This window comes from Mytilus edulis, chromosome 6 (genome assembly GCF_963676685.1).
Source record: "Mytilus edulis chromosome 6, xbMytEdul2.2, whole genome shotgun sequence".
NCBI classification, from domain to species: Eukaryota; Metazoa; Mollusca; class Bivalvia; order Mytilida; family Mytilidae; genus Mytilus; species Mytilus edulis.
The window spans coordinates 74,930,880-74,943,442 of NC_092349.1; the positions used below are offsets into that span (position 1 = coordinate 74,930,880).

Genomic DNA, 12,563 nt, shown 5'->3' on the forward strand with positions numbered 1-12,563 from the left:
GATAAAAACTGATCACCGTGAAATAGCACACTTGATAATGTTCAAAGTGGCGTTAAACAGATCATGTTTAACATGGGACACCTGTTGTGTTGTACAAAACCCGGTGATAAGTAAAATTCAGTTGGTTTATATATGAAACAGCATAGGACCAACTCTTTCAATTTGTCGTTCAGATTAGATGGGAGAAATACTTGTGTAAAGTATGGAGAAGTCAGATATTTTTATTGCCAGATGAAAGGGTCTAAAATTATGTATCCAATAAATTACCTTTGGAATGAATTAGTATCACAGTAGTATAACAATGATTCTGAAGCCTAGCGACATGGTCGATTTTATAATAAAAGTAAAACCTGTTTTGACAGTCCAACTTATCCTGTTACGCTGTAGTAATACTTGTATTTTGAATTTATCTCAAAGGTCACCTCTCTTATAATTTAGTTTGACTTAACATATATTTTGGTAGGCACCATACAAATACACTGAACTAAATTTTTAACGAGATACCCCAAACAATAATAGAGAATACGAAGACAGGTCGCTTTCTCTAGCTTCAGTTGAAGCCCAAAAGTCATTCACCTACTCCTAACTGCTGCGTATATGACTGAGAAGCAGAATATATCTCAATTAAAAGTCTTTGACCAATCATCCCGTTATCGCAATCATATACGCAGAAATTAGATATAAGTACTGATATATAGCTATAGGGTTATCCAAAAACACAACCTTTTTAGTAAACAGAAACAACAATCGCATTATGAGTTCCCGTTTTACTTTTTCATCTTTCACCTGTATTACTGTAATAGTTATTGAATACAAATTTATATCCAAATCAAACTGTTCCTTTACAATTATTGATAGTCACTTTTTCCATTGAAAGAGGAATTTAAGATTTTGAAATGTTTTACATGTCTTACTAATATACGATTATAGTAGATCTACAGTATTTCTGTTTCTTTGTCTCAGAAACACATCTGCACCCATAAGCATTAGAAATAAAATAAACCAGTACAAGAAAATACATAGTCTCTATTGTTGGCTTCATGGTTAATCTGAAAGAAGACTATTGTATGTTGTAATACTAAGACATAATTTTTAATTACAACTGTTTTGTAGGACACTAAAACCATTCTCAAAGAAAAAGGCGGTACTATCATGAGAGCTGTCACTGTACATCCCAAGCTACGTTATGGCAATGTTGAATATAACATTCAATTGACAACATTACGTAACAGGACTACATTACAAATAAAAGGGAGAACATATAGGACAGAAAAGCACACTAATAATAGCTAACAAAAGGTGCAAGTTTTTTTTGAATAATTCTCAAGAAAATTAGTTCCAAAATTTATATTGTAAATATACATCCTACAATTATTCATAAATGCAAAAAAACATATATTGTCATCTTTCCTTCATCTGACAACGGTAATTGAAAGGTCAGCCTAGAACCGAGAAAATGTAAAACCACTTTTTTCCTTTTGAACAAAAAAAATAAAATTGGTGATTAAAATCAAAAATATAAAATATAACATCCACAAAAGGTTGACAGGTCAAAATGTCACCGTCCATATGCATCTGTGTTGTTTATCGTCAAATTGGCAATTTCCGTCATATTATATTTACCTATATATTGAACCACGTAAATAACTGATCACGCAATGAAAACTTACCATTTAGTTGTGTATTTATTACAATATCAATGAATTTAAATTAAGTTTTGGATGTTACAACTTGCTTTCGCATGACCGATGACACTTACCTCCATTTTCGAAAGTCCCACAGCTGCTTTGTGTACACAAAGATCGATGACGTCTTTTTGGACGAGTCCAAACTTTCATTTAGGGGGGTTGGATATCGGACGATTGTAATATTGGAAGTAAACGAGGATTCGTTTTGGATGTTAATTATTGACCGATATTACCACGTCTGTAAAAGATTGACGATTTCTTTTTATTATGAAGCCCTGCATGTCATATCATTTTACAAAATACATCTAAAGAACAACAAAACCCCTGTTTACTTTGCGAATAGTGTTGTCCATATTCTATTCTGTGTAAATATTTGCCGCAAAATTAGGTCAGGTTTGACCGATGCAGTGACATCCATACACTAATTTTAATTACTAAAATATATATATTAATAATGCCATGTTTATTATATTTTATACATGAACAAGTAAATCTGAGTATATAGTTTTTATTATTCCTTAACTTGCCCTGGTTGTGCATACAAAAATGACATAAAAATATGATTAAATATGACCATGGAAAAATGTCCCAAAATGGACGTCATCAAAACACCCTTTTTTATTTTAAAACTCTTGTAAATTTCTTTCTTCTCCACATATCATCCTTAAATTATCTTTACTATCTATTCAACATTAGTAGAAAAGAATAACACATCAGATTTGCCAATATCTCCTTTATTTTCTTCACAAATTATCATCAAAGTCCAATGGTACTGAATTGCTGATTAACTGAGAATGACCCAATGAGTGATTCATTAACTGTGTGCTTTGCACGTTAAGAACCCTTGCAACAACTCTTTGAGGGGTCCGAAGGTGGCCTGTTGCAAGGTAAATTTGTGTCCTTATCCAATATACTCTTTTTTTCAGTGGCAGTTCAAATTTCCCCGACCATCATCCCAGATGGCCTCTATTGTGACAAAAGCTACCTGTTGTATTTATTGTGAACTTGTTCTCGTCCTGAATATGCATAAAATATTTGCCACTGGACGTTTAGCAACCAACAATCAATCAATCAATCATTAACCGTGTAATATTTGAGAATAATGTCATTTTGTTTGAATGAATGAGTTTTATATAAGTTTTTGGTCCTTTCAACTGGTCCTTTTATTGTACATATTCCTTTTCAACTATTTCTGAAAGGTTTCACATTAATCGATTTAAAATCTAGATAACTGAAAACATGTGTCATTGTTAGCAATCAATTGATAAGATTTATGTTATTCTGATGTTCCTATTTTCAAAATTAAGGAATAGTGTTTCACCACTATATTCTAATAATTTGATCTTTACGGTTAAATTGTAACTTGTTAATACTATAGACTGAATATGTTTTGTTCTTACACAAAGAATAGAAATCTAGCAACTCAACAACACGAGATAAAAACAAAATATAAAATCTAAAAATACACATATGATCTAACACAAGAGCAAATATCTATACCAGTTATGAATGAATATACAAAATATAAAAAAAATAAAGATGTGGTTTGATTGTCGATGACACACTTAGCCATCAAAGATCTAATGAAGTGTATGTAAGCAATAACAAACCACCTAACGGCAGTCAATAAAAGTCCCAGACATGAAAAATATGAAACAATTCAATGAAGAAAGCAAACATCGTAATGTATAACAGAATAACATAAAAACAGATTATACGAATCAGTTGAAAAAGGCATCAACTCATCAGATTGATACAAAACAGGAAATATCGAACGGGAAAACAGACAAGACGTGTTAGCGCATCTATACACCCCAAAACAAAAAGACACTACGTAAAAATATGAGAGTACTCGTAGTAACTGACAATGTCGATCACTACTAACAAACAATCATGTATATCACATGTCTAAGATTAACAATCAACCAGTACATATAAATATAAAAAGAAGATGTGGTATGATTGCTAATGAGACAACTGTCTACAAGAGACCAAAATGACTTTATGGTATTTCTTTTACAAAAGACTACTTTTCAATGCAGTAAAACTCTTGTTTCCGCCTTTCTTGAAAACGAATCAGACTCCGTATAAGGAATTGCGTATCTTGTCTTAACACCCGAGTTACCTCTCCCGCTCCAAGTCTTGTTTGTTTGTTTCGGCGGCTCAATGCTGTTTTATCTTATGTGGACGGTGCGTTGTTTGCTTCTGTAATTTGCCTCTTAGTATTGTCCAGTGATCTTTTGTAAGATTTTGCTATCTACCTATTCAGTGATTTCAGTCATGCATCACAAAATGTGTCCACGTAAAAGCTATTGCATATAATAGTTATCAAAGATACCATTATAATTTAATAAGCTAGACGCGCGTTTCGTCTACATAAAACGTATCAGTGAATCTCAGATCAAAAAGAGTTACAAAGCTAAAGCAGTACAAAGTGAAAGAGCAATGAGGACTTAAAAGTTTTAAATAATAAACCAAAATACGACTAAGGTAATCTTTGCCTGGGATAAGATTATCCTTGGTATTTCGAAAAAAATCATAATTTTGTAATTGATATACATGTCAACACAGAAGTGCTGACTACTGGGCTGGTGATACACAATACAGAGGATAGATCAAATTTATTCGCTCAGTATGTTCATTTGTGTTTATATGTCTTATAGATTACCTTAGCTGTATTTTGCAAAACTTGTAGGAATTTTTGGTCCCCAAAGATCTTCGACTTCGTTCTTTATTTGGCCTTTCAACATTTTTTGATTCGAGCGTCACTGATGAGTCTTTTGTAGACGAAACGCGCGTCTGGCGTAAATATAAAATTTCAATCCTGGTTTGTATGATGAGTTTATTTGATTGACTTAATTCATTTTAATTGATATTTTATAGTTTGTCTTTCTATGTTGTGATGTTACATTATTGTTTTGGGTAAGGGGGGAGATTGGTAACTATTCAAAGGTTTAAACCCGCTGCATTTGTTAGCATCTCTCCTAAGTGAGGATCCTGACGTTCAGTAGTTTTTTTTTTTTTTATATGTGTCTAGTTTTTATATATATATTAGACCGTTTTTCTTCTGTTTGAATTGTATTTATTCTAGTCATTTTTGGGCTCTTTATATCTTACTGTTCGATGTGAGTCAATACTCTGTGTTAAAGACCGTATTTACTTTATGGTATTTCTTTTACAAATTGTGAATTGGATTGAGGTTTGTCTCTTTAGCACTCACACCACATCTTCTTAAATACATATAAACATTTTACTTGTTTAAGATTTGACAAACATTTGTTTTAAAGACTGTCTTGTGTAGGTGATACGATGTGAAATTAATTTGTCAATTCACGAGAGATTTTTTTGTCCAGATACTTCCTTATTATACAAAATATTCATAACCTTGACATTTTATCTGATGCTCATATGTATCGTTTTCATAGTGAGGTACCCGACTCTCAAACGGTTATGTTATAACTCATCTTTACATGGAGCTGAATTGCGACAACAAATTTCTACATTTCAAAATGCCTGTACCAAGTCAGGAATATGACAGTTGTTGTCCATTCGTTTTTTATGTTTTCTGTCATTTGAATTTTGTCATGATAAAGGACTTTACGATTTGATTTTTCTTTTGAGTTCAGTATTTTTGTGATTTTATTTTTACAGTGAGACATAAAATCCTTTTATATGAAATTACAAGTAGAAGCAGTTTGACATCAGTTCTTCTTTCATTAGGATAATGTTATATATTGAAGATGTTTTAGCAATAAATTTTTAATTTGTTTGGAATGTATGCTGTTTAAATCACCTATATCTTTCACATATGTTATACGTTATTGAGTATTATAGCATAAACATCATAAAATATTTTGTTTTATTACAAATGACAATTGTCAAATTTTCTCTCAAACAGAGCTCTTTGCGTAGCAACTGAAATTCTCTGCCATTTATCATTCCAGAAGCAGCTGTTTGTGTCATAAATAGTTTCATATTGTGACCTTTTCTTAACGTGTCCTGGAATATAAATATTTAACGACGTTATAAACTATAGATTTTCCTTCTCTAACTATCATTGATCAATCTCTTCCCTATCATTCTAATTTGACCTTCCGAATTATACTTATCACCGGGTTTGTAGTAACAGGAGCAACACGACATGCGCACTAATTGTATCAGGATCTGCTTACCCATCCGGAGCAACTGATACCACCATTTGTTGGGGTTCGCGTTGATCAGTGTTTTGGTTTTCTGTGTCGTGTTTTGTATACTGTTGTTTGTCTGTTTGTCTATATGTCCTTTTTCATTTTTAACCATTCAGTTGTAATTATATTTTCGGGTTTGAATGCCCACTAAGTAGCTAATAAAATTTAAATCATACCGTTTTAATGTTCCATAAGTTAGTTTAAAGGTTGTAAATAGTAAATAAAAAATACCAAACTCCGAGGATTATGTTGGTTCAATGTGTGAACAAAACAAACAGGTATATATCAGCGCTCGTTTCAGTTTCTGTTTCATATGCTTACAATACACATTAGGTAAACAAAATAATTCAAACTGAGTGGCAAATCATTTTTAGGCTCAGAACTACATGTAAATAATCGTTTGTCCTTATAATTACTATATATTATATTAGCTTTTCATCAATAGTAATACCATCCTGCTAATACATATTTATTCGCAAGGCTTACCTAAGTTAATGAAGCATTTTGTCAAAACGTTTAGAAATAAGTGTACAAGTGCACGTCGATTTCGTTTTTTTATTGTTAGGCTTCAAACAGTTCGAGTGTCACTGTTGAGTTTTATAAGGATGAAACAAATGTCTTATATACCAAACTGTTATCTATAATGTTTTTGTTTTACAAAAGAATAAGAAATTGGCAACTTGAAACAGAAAGTTTTTGATATGAAATAAATACTCACCTGAAATTAAATATTCCTCCCCAACCTGTAAATCTACTCCGCATGCGGATGATTTTCTTTTAGTACGAACTTTGACTTTTTCTTCGAGCTTGATCTTTTACGTGAAAATTTGAAAAAGATAAGATATGAATGATAAAAATCAGATCGATACGATTATCACTACCAGCGTAACAACGAACCTTTACTGAAGGTTTTCACTGCACAAATAATAAATGAAGCATGTGTTTGTAAACAGCAGTGCTATGATTCATCTAATTCCGACATGCATATGTCTCCTTATTATGTTCAATGGGATCTGAATGTGCATTGGCATTCGTTGCCTTATTTTGTTTTGTATATTTTGCGTACTGAGCGTTTGTAAACTGTTATCAATTATGTTAATGCTAAATCAATGCAAAGTAATAAATCTTTTATTATTGAGACTGTTCACAACAGATTTATTATTCTTAAATTTTAAAGGTGCACTGTTTTAAAGTTTGTAAATCTCAGACTGCAAAACTGTATTTTAGATACTCAATACTAATTACTCTTATTCTAATCACCCTAATTCACATATCGCAATAAATACACAATAAAATTGTGCACAATATTGCTGGTCGATTATAAGTGTGAACTTAACCAAAACAAAAATGAAAAATGAAATGCAACAATGACTATATAATCAATAGAGGCGTAAAGATTTGCCAATCAATGCCGAATTACCTTTGATTATTATAATGTTTTACTTCATCAAAAAGGGAAAAAAATCGCAAAATTTTGATAAAAATCATGCTAATATCGAAGCAACGAATACTGCGCTGATCGTACCCCTAGGACTAGCAGTGTACCAGAAATACGATTGGCACAGTGCTAAATATATAATGAATTTTATGAAAATTGCGTCATTTTTAATGTAGCCTCATCAAGAACGCTTACACACGAGAGTAAAAAGTCATGGATGAAAAATTAATATACATGTGGAGAAATCTATGAATTAAACGGACAACAAAAGAGAATCCACAAATCCAACGAAGGCCAAATTTGACCTACTTGGATCTTTAGTTCACTAAGGAATGTAATAGACAACTTCCCAAAAATCAATAAGTTTTTCTGCTTATATCAAGAGCGAATACTAAACATGACGTCGACAAAATAGATGATTTCAATTCAGGATTTTTAGATTTTTAGATTTTTCAAAATAACTTAAAATTTCAGCAGCAATACCATTATTCCTTCGGAAGTTTCAAAATTGATTTAGTTTCCGGTAATTGAACATCTATCTCACAAACAAATACAAAAGTCCACCTGTCTTAGCAAATATTTTTAAAAGTTGGAAATTTTTGCAGTTTTCTTTCGATTTTATTGATTGGAAGAAGTTTGAACCACTTAAAAATATATGAGACTAAGAATAAAACTATTTGCATTAGAACTAAAAACGGTCTAAAACTGACTTCATACAGGTTTTTTTTTTAAAGAAGTTAGTAAATAAACCTTACAGGTTTTACAGCTTGTTTAACCTTCCGCTTGTAGAATCCGTTATAAATAATAATGAAAACATGTAAGTAACTATTATGTTATTTACAACAGGTGCACATCAACATCTTAACAACAACAACAAAAATGTTGCTGTTAAGGATGTACTTAGGTGAGTTTTTGGAAATGGTTTGAGATTTTTTTGTTTTTTCCCCATAAAAAACAAGGTAAAATATTTTGCCCGATTACACCCATGTATCCTTTCATATGAGACTAAATAGCTCATAAAAGGTCATTTGCCAAAATTTAAGTAAATTCTTGATTTATTTTCTTTTGATTTGAGACCCAATAATACCAATGAAAATATAAGGTAAAAGTCCGAGTCAGCCTTTTCCTACCATATTTAAAAAAAAAATCATATATCTCCAAAGGGAGCTTTATGACCTATAAATATTTTTAGCTCATTTTGTTCCTTAACTAAAGGTCTTCCTACTTAAAGTAACAATTTTAAATTCTTGTTTCTTTTAATTTTACCTGAGTACATCCGTAAGGAACTTATAAGCATTACGTCCTTATTACCTTATAACTATCATTTAATACTACCTTGAAGTTATAACTGACTTCCACTGTGTATTCAATTTGATGTCTGTTTAAGAACTTCCTGCTTGTGACCTTTCCTCGGGTAACTTTAATTCAAAATTCTAATGTTAGTGTTCATCATGATTTTGGCAAGTATATATTGAGTGCACATACACATGACAGCGTTATTAGAATTAATAAAAAGCGCGGACATATAGGTCAACCTAACTTCTCTTTTCAAAAATAGCATGACAAATACAAATATTTAAACCAGTGTATGCTCCATTGCCATCTTGAACAATAAAAGAATGTTTAGATTAAATGTGTTCAAAAGCAAGTAATACCGATGCCAAACAACCTTTTTTACTATGAGACTTCATCAAACTTAGTAGGAGCGATGTTTCTGATTATTTTTGTATCCAACCGACAATTGTAAATTCATGAGCTAGCTTATTGTAGTAATCAGCAATATTTTGACCATATTTTAAAAATTATGTGCCGTGTAAGTTACATGGTTCAAGTAAGTGTTCTTCGTGCTGCATTGTGCAGGTTTTTGTAAATTATGTTTTCGTTTACGGCAAAGGTCCTGGCTTAGGCGTCGTTTATGGTTAACTGCAGTACGTACTTGAAAAATGTCTGGCTCTCGTTTTGAGATACTTGTGTAAATTTTAATGTAATTAACATTACAAAATCCTATATGAAACTCTCGGAATTTTTATACTTACAACATCAGACGTCTCCAAATAGAGTGATGTTCTACTAACATAATAAAGTTTTCTTTCAAAGTGAAAATAGTTCTATCATCTAGATCTGCAGTAATTTATAAGCTCACCATAAGTAGGCTCACAAAACTTCTGTTTATTTGTTTTGAGAAAACATTTGCATCCGTACGCTTCATAAATAGAAGTCATCAGCACAAGAAATAAGATAGTATCTAGTGTATACTTCATTTTTAATCTGAAAGAAGATCAATATATGTATTCCTATAATGAGGCTGGCATTTCTCAGTATACTCATTTTGTTAACAACACTGTAAATCAGCAGTCATAGTAAAGAAAAAGGCATACACATTGAAACAAAGGAAGTAAGATTTATGTTAACAATAGCATATTTCATGATACAGTTACAATGTACTCTACACTCAGAATAAAAATTCCATAATCACTTTAGTAAGAATATCGTAAAAAGGAAACAAAGATTTGACTCTAGTCAATTGTTACGAAGTCGAATCCAGCATAAATTACAATAACTGTAAATACCTATAGCATCCAAACAACTCGCAAAACAAATTAAAAATAGTTTTAAACATTGAGACATTTGGCAGTTCCACATCCGGAGTTTTCTTCCATTTTGTGTTGTTGTTTATTGTCCAATATTATGTGTTTTTATTGGGATTTTGGACTGTTGCTTATCTTTTGTGAAATGAATATCGGCTAGTTCCGTTTTGAATTTTTCTCGGATTCGGTATTTTTATTATTTTATATTTTGTCTAGCATAATAAAACAGTTTTATCTTACCTCTTGGAAGAAGGAAATATTTTCAATGAGTTCGTTAAACTAATTACAAATAAACAGGATACTGTAATTTTCCCTCCACATTCATTTTAACCTATAATACCGTTAAAACTCCTTCACTATGAATTACTTATTGTCAAAAATACATCCTTTGTTACCTGAATTTGTTATTTACATCTTCTAGAACTATGAAAGTGTCTAGTAAAACTAAAGGTAATTTCCCGACTTAATGGTGTCCAAATGATCGTAAAGGTCATCTATCTTGTTTATGTTACATCGTTTATATGTAAAAGTATATTTCGGACGTAAAAACATATCACAGGTAATACAATGGTAGTGTATAACAATAAAAGCGAGTGGAATTAAACAAATACATTTTATGTTAAACCTTGTTAATTGTTTTCTCTCAACATCCAAATCGAATTGTTTTTTTTTTTTAAAGTTATCAATAAAATAAAAAATGAAAAAAAAAATAGTTCAGTCATCCTGAGGCTAAAACAAAATTTCCAAAAAATGTGATATTATATATAATGGAATGTTGTATGTGTTAAAAGCAGGCTCAGTAAAGAAAAGGTAAAATAAAGAGAAAAAAATAACTCCGACGAAAATGGAAAGTCCTTCAAATGACAAAATCAAAATTCAAACACATCATAAAGACATACTTATTGATGTATGCTACATCTTTATCACTTGTTTCACCGGATCCTATCAGTTAAACTGTTTAATGGTACTTATAAAAAAAAGATATATCGCATTGCAATAATTGTTTTACATAACTTTCAGAAAAAGACATAAAAAAGATAAATGATGCAATAGTTTTAAATTGTAAATTCTAATGCAACAACGTTTGTAACATTCATTTTGATTATTGAAATTTAATCAATATGAATTAAATTTATTTATTGAATTGATAAGACTTGGATTTGTCTCCCTTTTTATGTTTTTATTGTTGCAAGCGACACTAAAACCGGTTGTATAATACAAATTTTTCTGTTCATAAGAGATACGCAATTATCTCGTGCATTTATAGGCGGGAATTTCAATATAAAACCAGTTGTTTCGGTAATGTTATTTCATTCTTTAACAAACTGTAGACGGGTGCAAGGACAAAAACCCACCACACCCTACCCCAATTAAATATTTGTTTGCTGCCGTTATGATTTATAATTACAAATTTTGTATGCAGTCTTTACCAATCGTCATGGCTTTTAAACATGTTGACATTTGATGGATGATGATGTGATCTAACAAAGCTGAACATTACAAGCAAGGTGTATGGCGGAATTTATCGTATTGTGGTGCTGAAAGCCCAGTTGTCACCTCTTCAGTACTAGTTGCCCTTTACTGAATCAATGAAAAACATTAATTATATTGTCATTGAATGATTTATTCTTTGGCCTTTTGAAAATCTAATTGTTGTTATGATTTTGTTTAAAAAATTAAAGCCATGACAAAATTCGCCAATTCTAAAATAGTGTTGTTTTTATTCATGAGTCAAATAATAGAATTTAGAGACACAGAAACTGTTTGTATGTCATAGGAATTCACCATTTTTCTATATGTCGGTTTGGTAGTTTGATATCATATACAATAAATAAACGTCAATTAACAATTGATGCTATGAAACGTACACACAAGCGCAGACGATATATGACAGATTTTAAATACATGTTTTTTGTCGTTTTCAGTCAGTTTCATTAGAATGGAGATAATAATATTGTATTTAAGCTTCGACGCCATCAATTGGGGATTTGATGGTCGCAAATACCTGTTTACTGTCTCCTCAAATCGTCTCTAGTAAACATAATTTGCAACCGTCAAATCATCAATTTGATGCCGTCGAACCTTAAAACATAATACAGTTATCTCCCAATTTACAATCGCTCAAGGTGAAATGTGAAAGGTAAAAGGACTGGATGAGATATTTAAATTCCTGCTATATTTTGAGGCTAACAGTCTTTGCACATTCGCCTTTCTTGCAGAGAAGTTGATAAAAATTATATACAAAAATATTGGAACTAACATGTATCTACTTTCCACAGTCGTTTTAAATTCTTTTAATTTGTTTTTAAAGAGCACAAATGATGAATAGTGAACCCCTATAGTTAATATTTCAAATATTGCAATTTGCTGTAACTTTCTTATGACAACATATAAATTAATAAAAGAGGTATATATAGATAAATAAAAGATTAATCAGGTAAATGAATGCAATAGTTTTGTTATGCAATTATTATGTAATCAATTATTATGCAATTAAAGGCAAATCTTGGTCAGTTCACTTGAGTAAATTTAGCTCTGACCTCTCTATACCTACAAAAGAAATTTTAACGTTACCTTAATGAACACAGCAGGAGCTACAAAAGGGTGTCTCAAATTTTCATTCTATCATAAGTCTGTAATTAGTGTAAACATCCTTACCACA

General features: G+C 31.1%; 1 long non-coding RNA gene across 1 annotated transcript; it reads right to left on the reverse strand.

Annotated features, from left to right (window-relative positions):
- Positions 1 to 5,533: 5,533 nt before the first annotated feature.
- Positions 5,534 to 10,244, reverse strand: LOC139526808 (uncharacterized). The gene is made up of 5 exons (XR_011665184.1): positions 10,142 to 10,244; positions 9,457 to 9,581; positions 8,649 to 8,731; positions 6,594 to 6,687; positions 5,534 to 5,687 (listed from the first exon to the last, which is right to left on the reverse strand). It is a non-coding gene; the product is annotated as an uncharacterized lncRNA (long non-coding RNA).
- Positions 10,245 to 12,563: the final 2,319 nt, after the last annotated feature.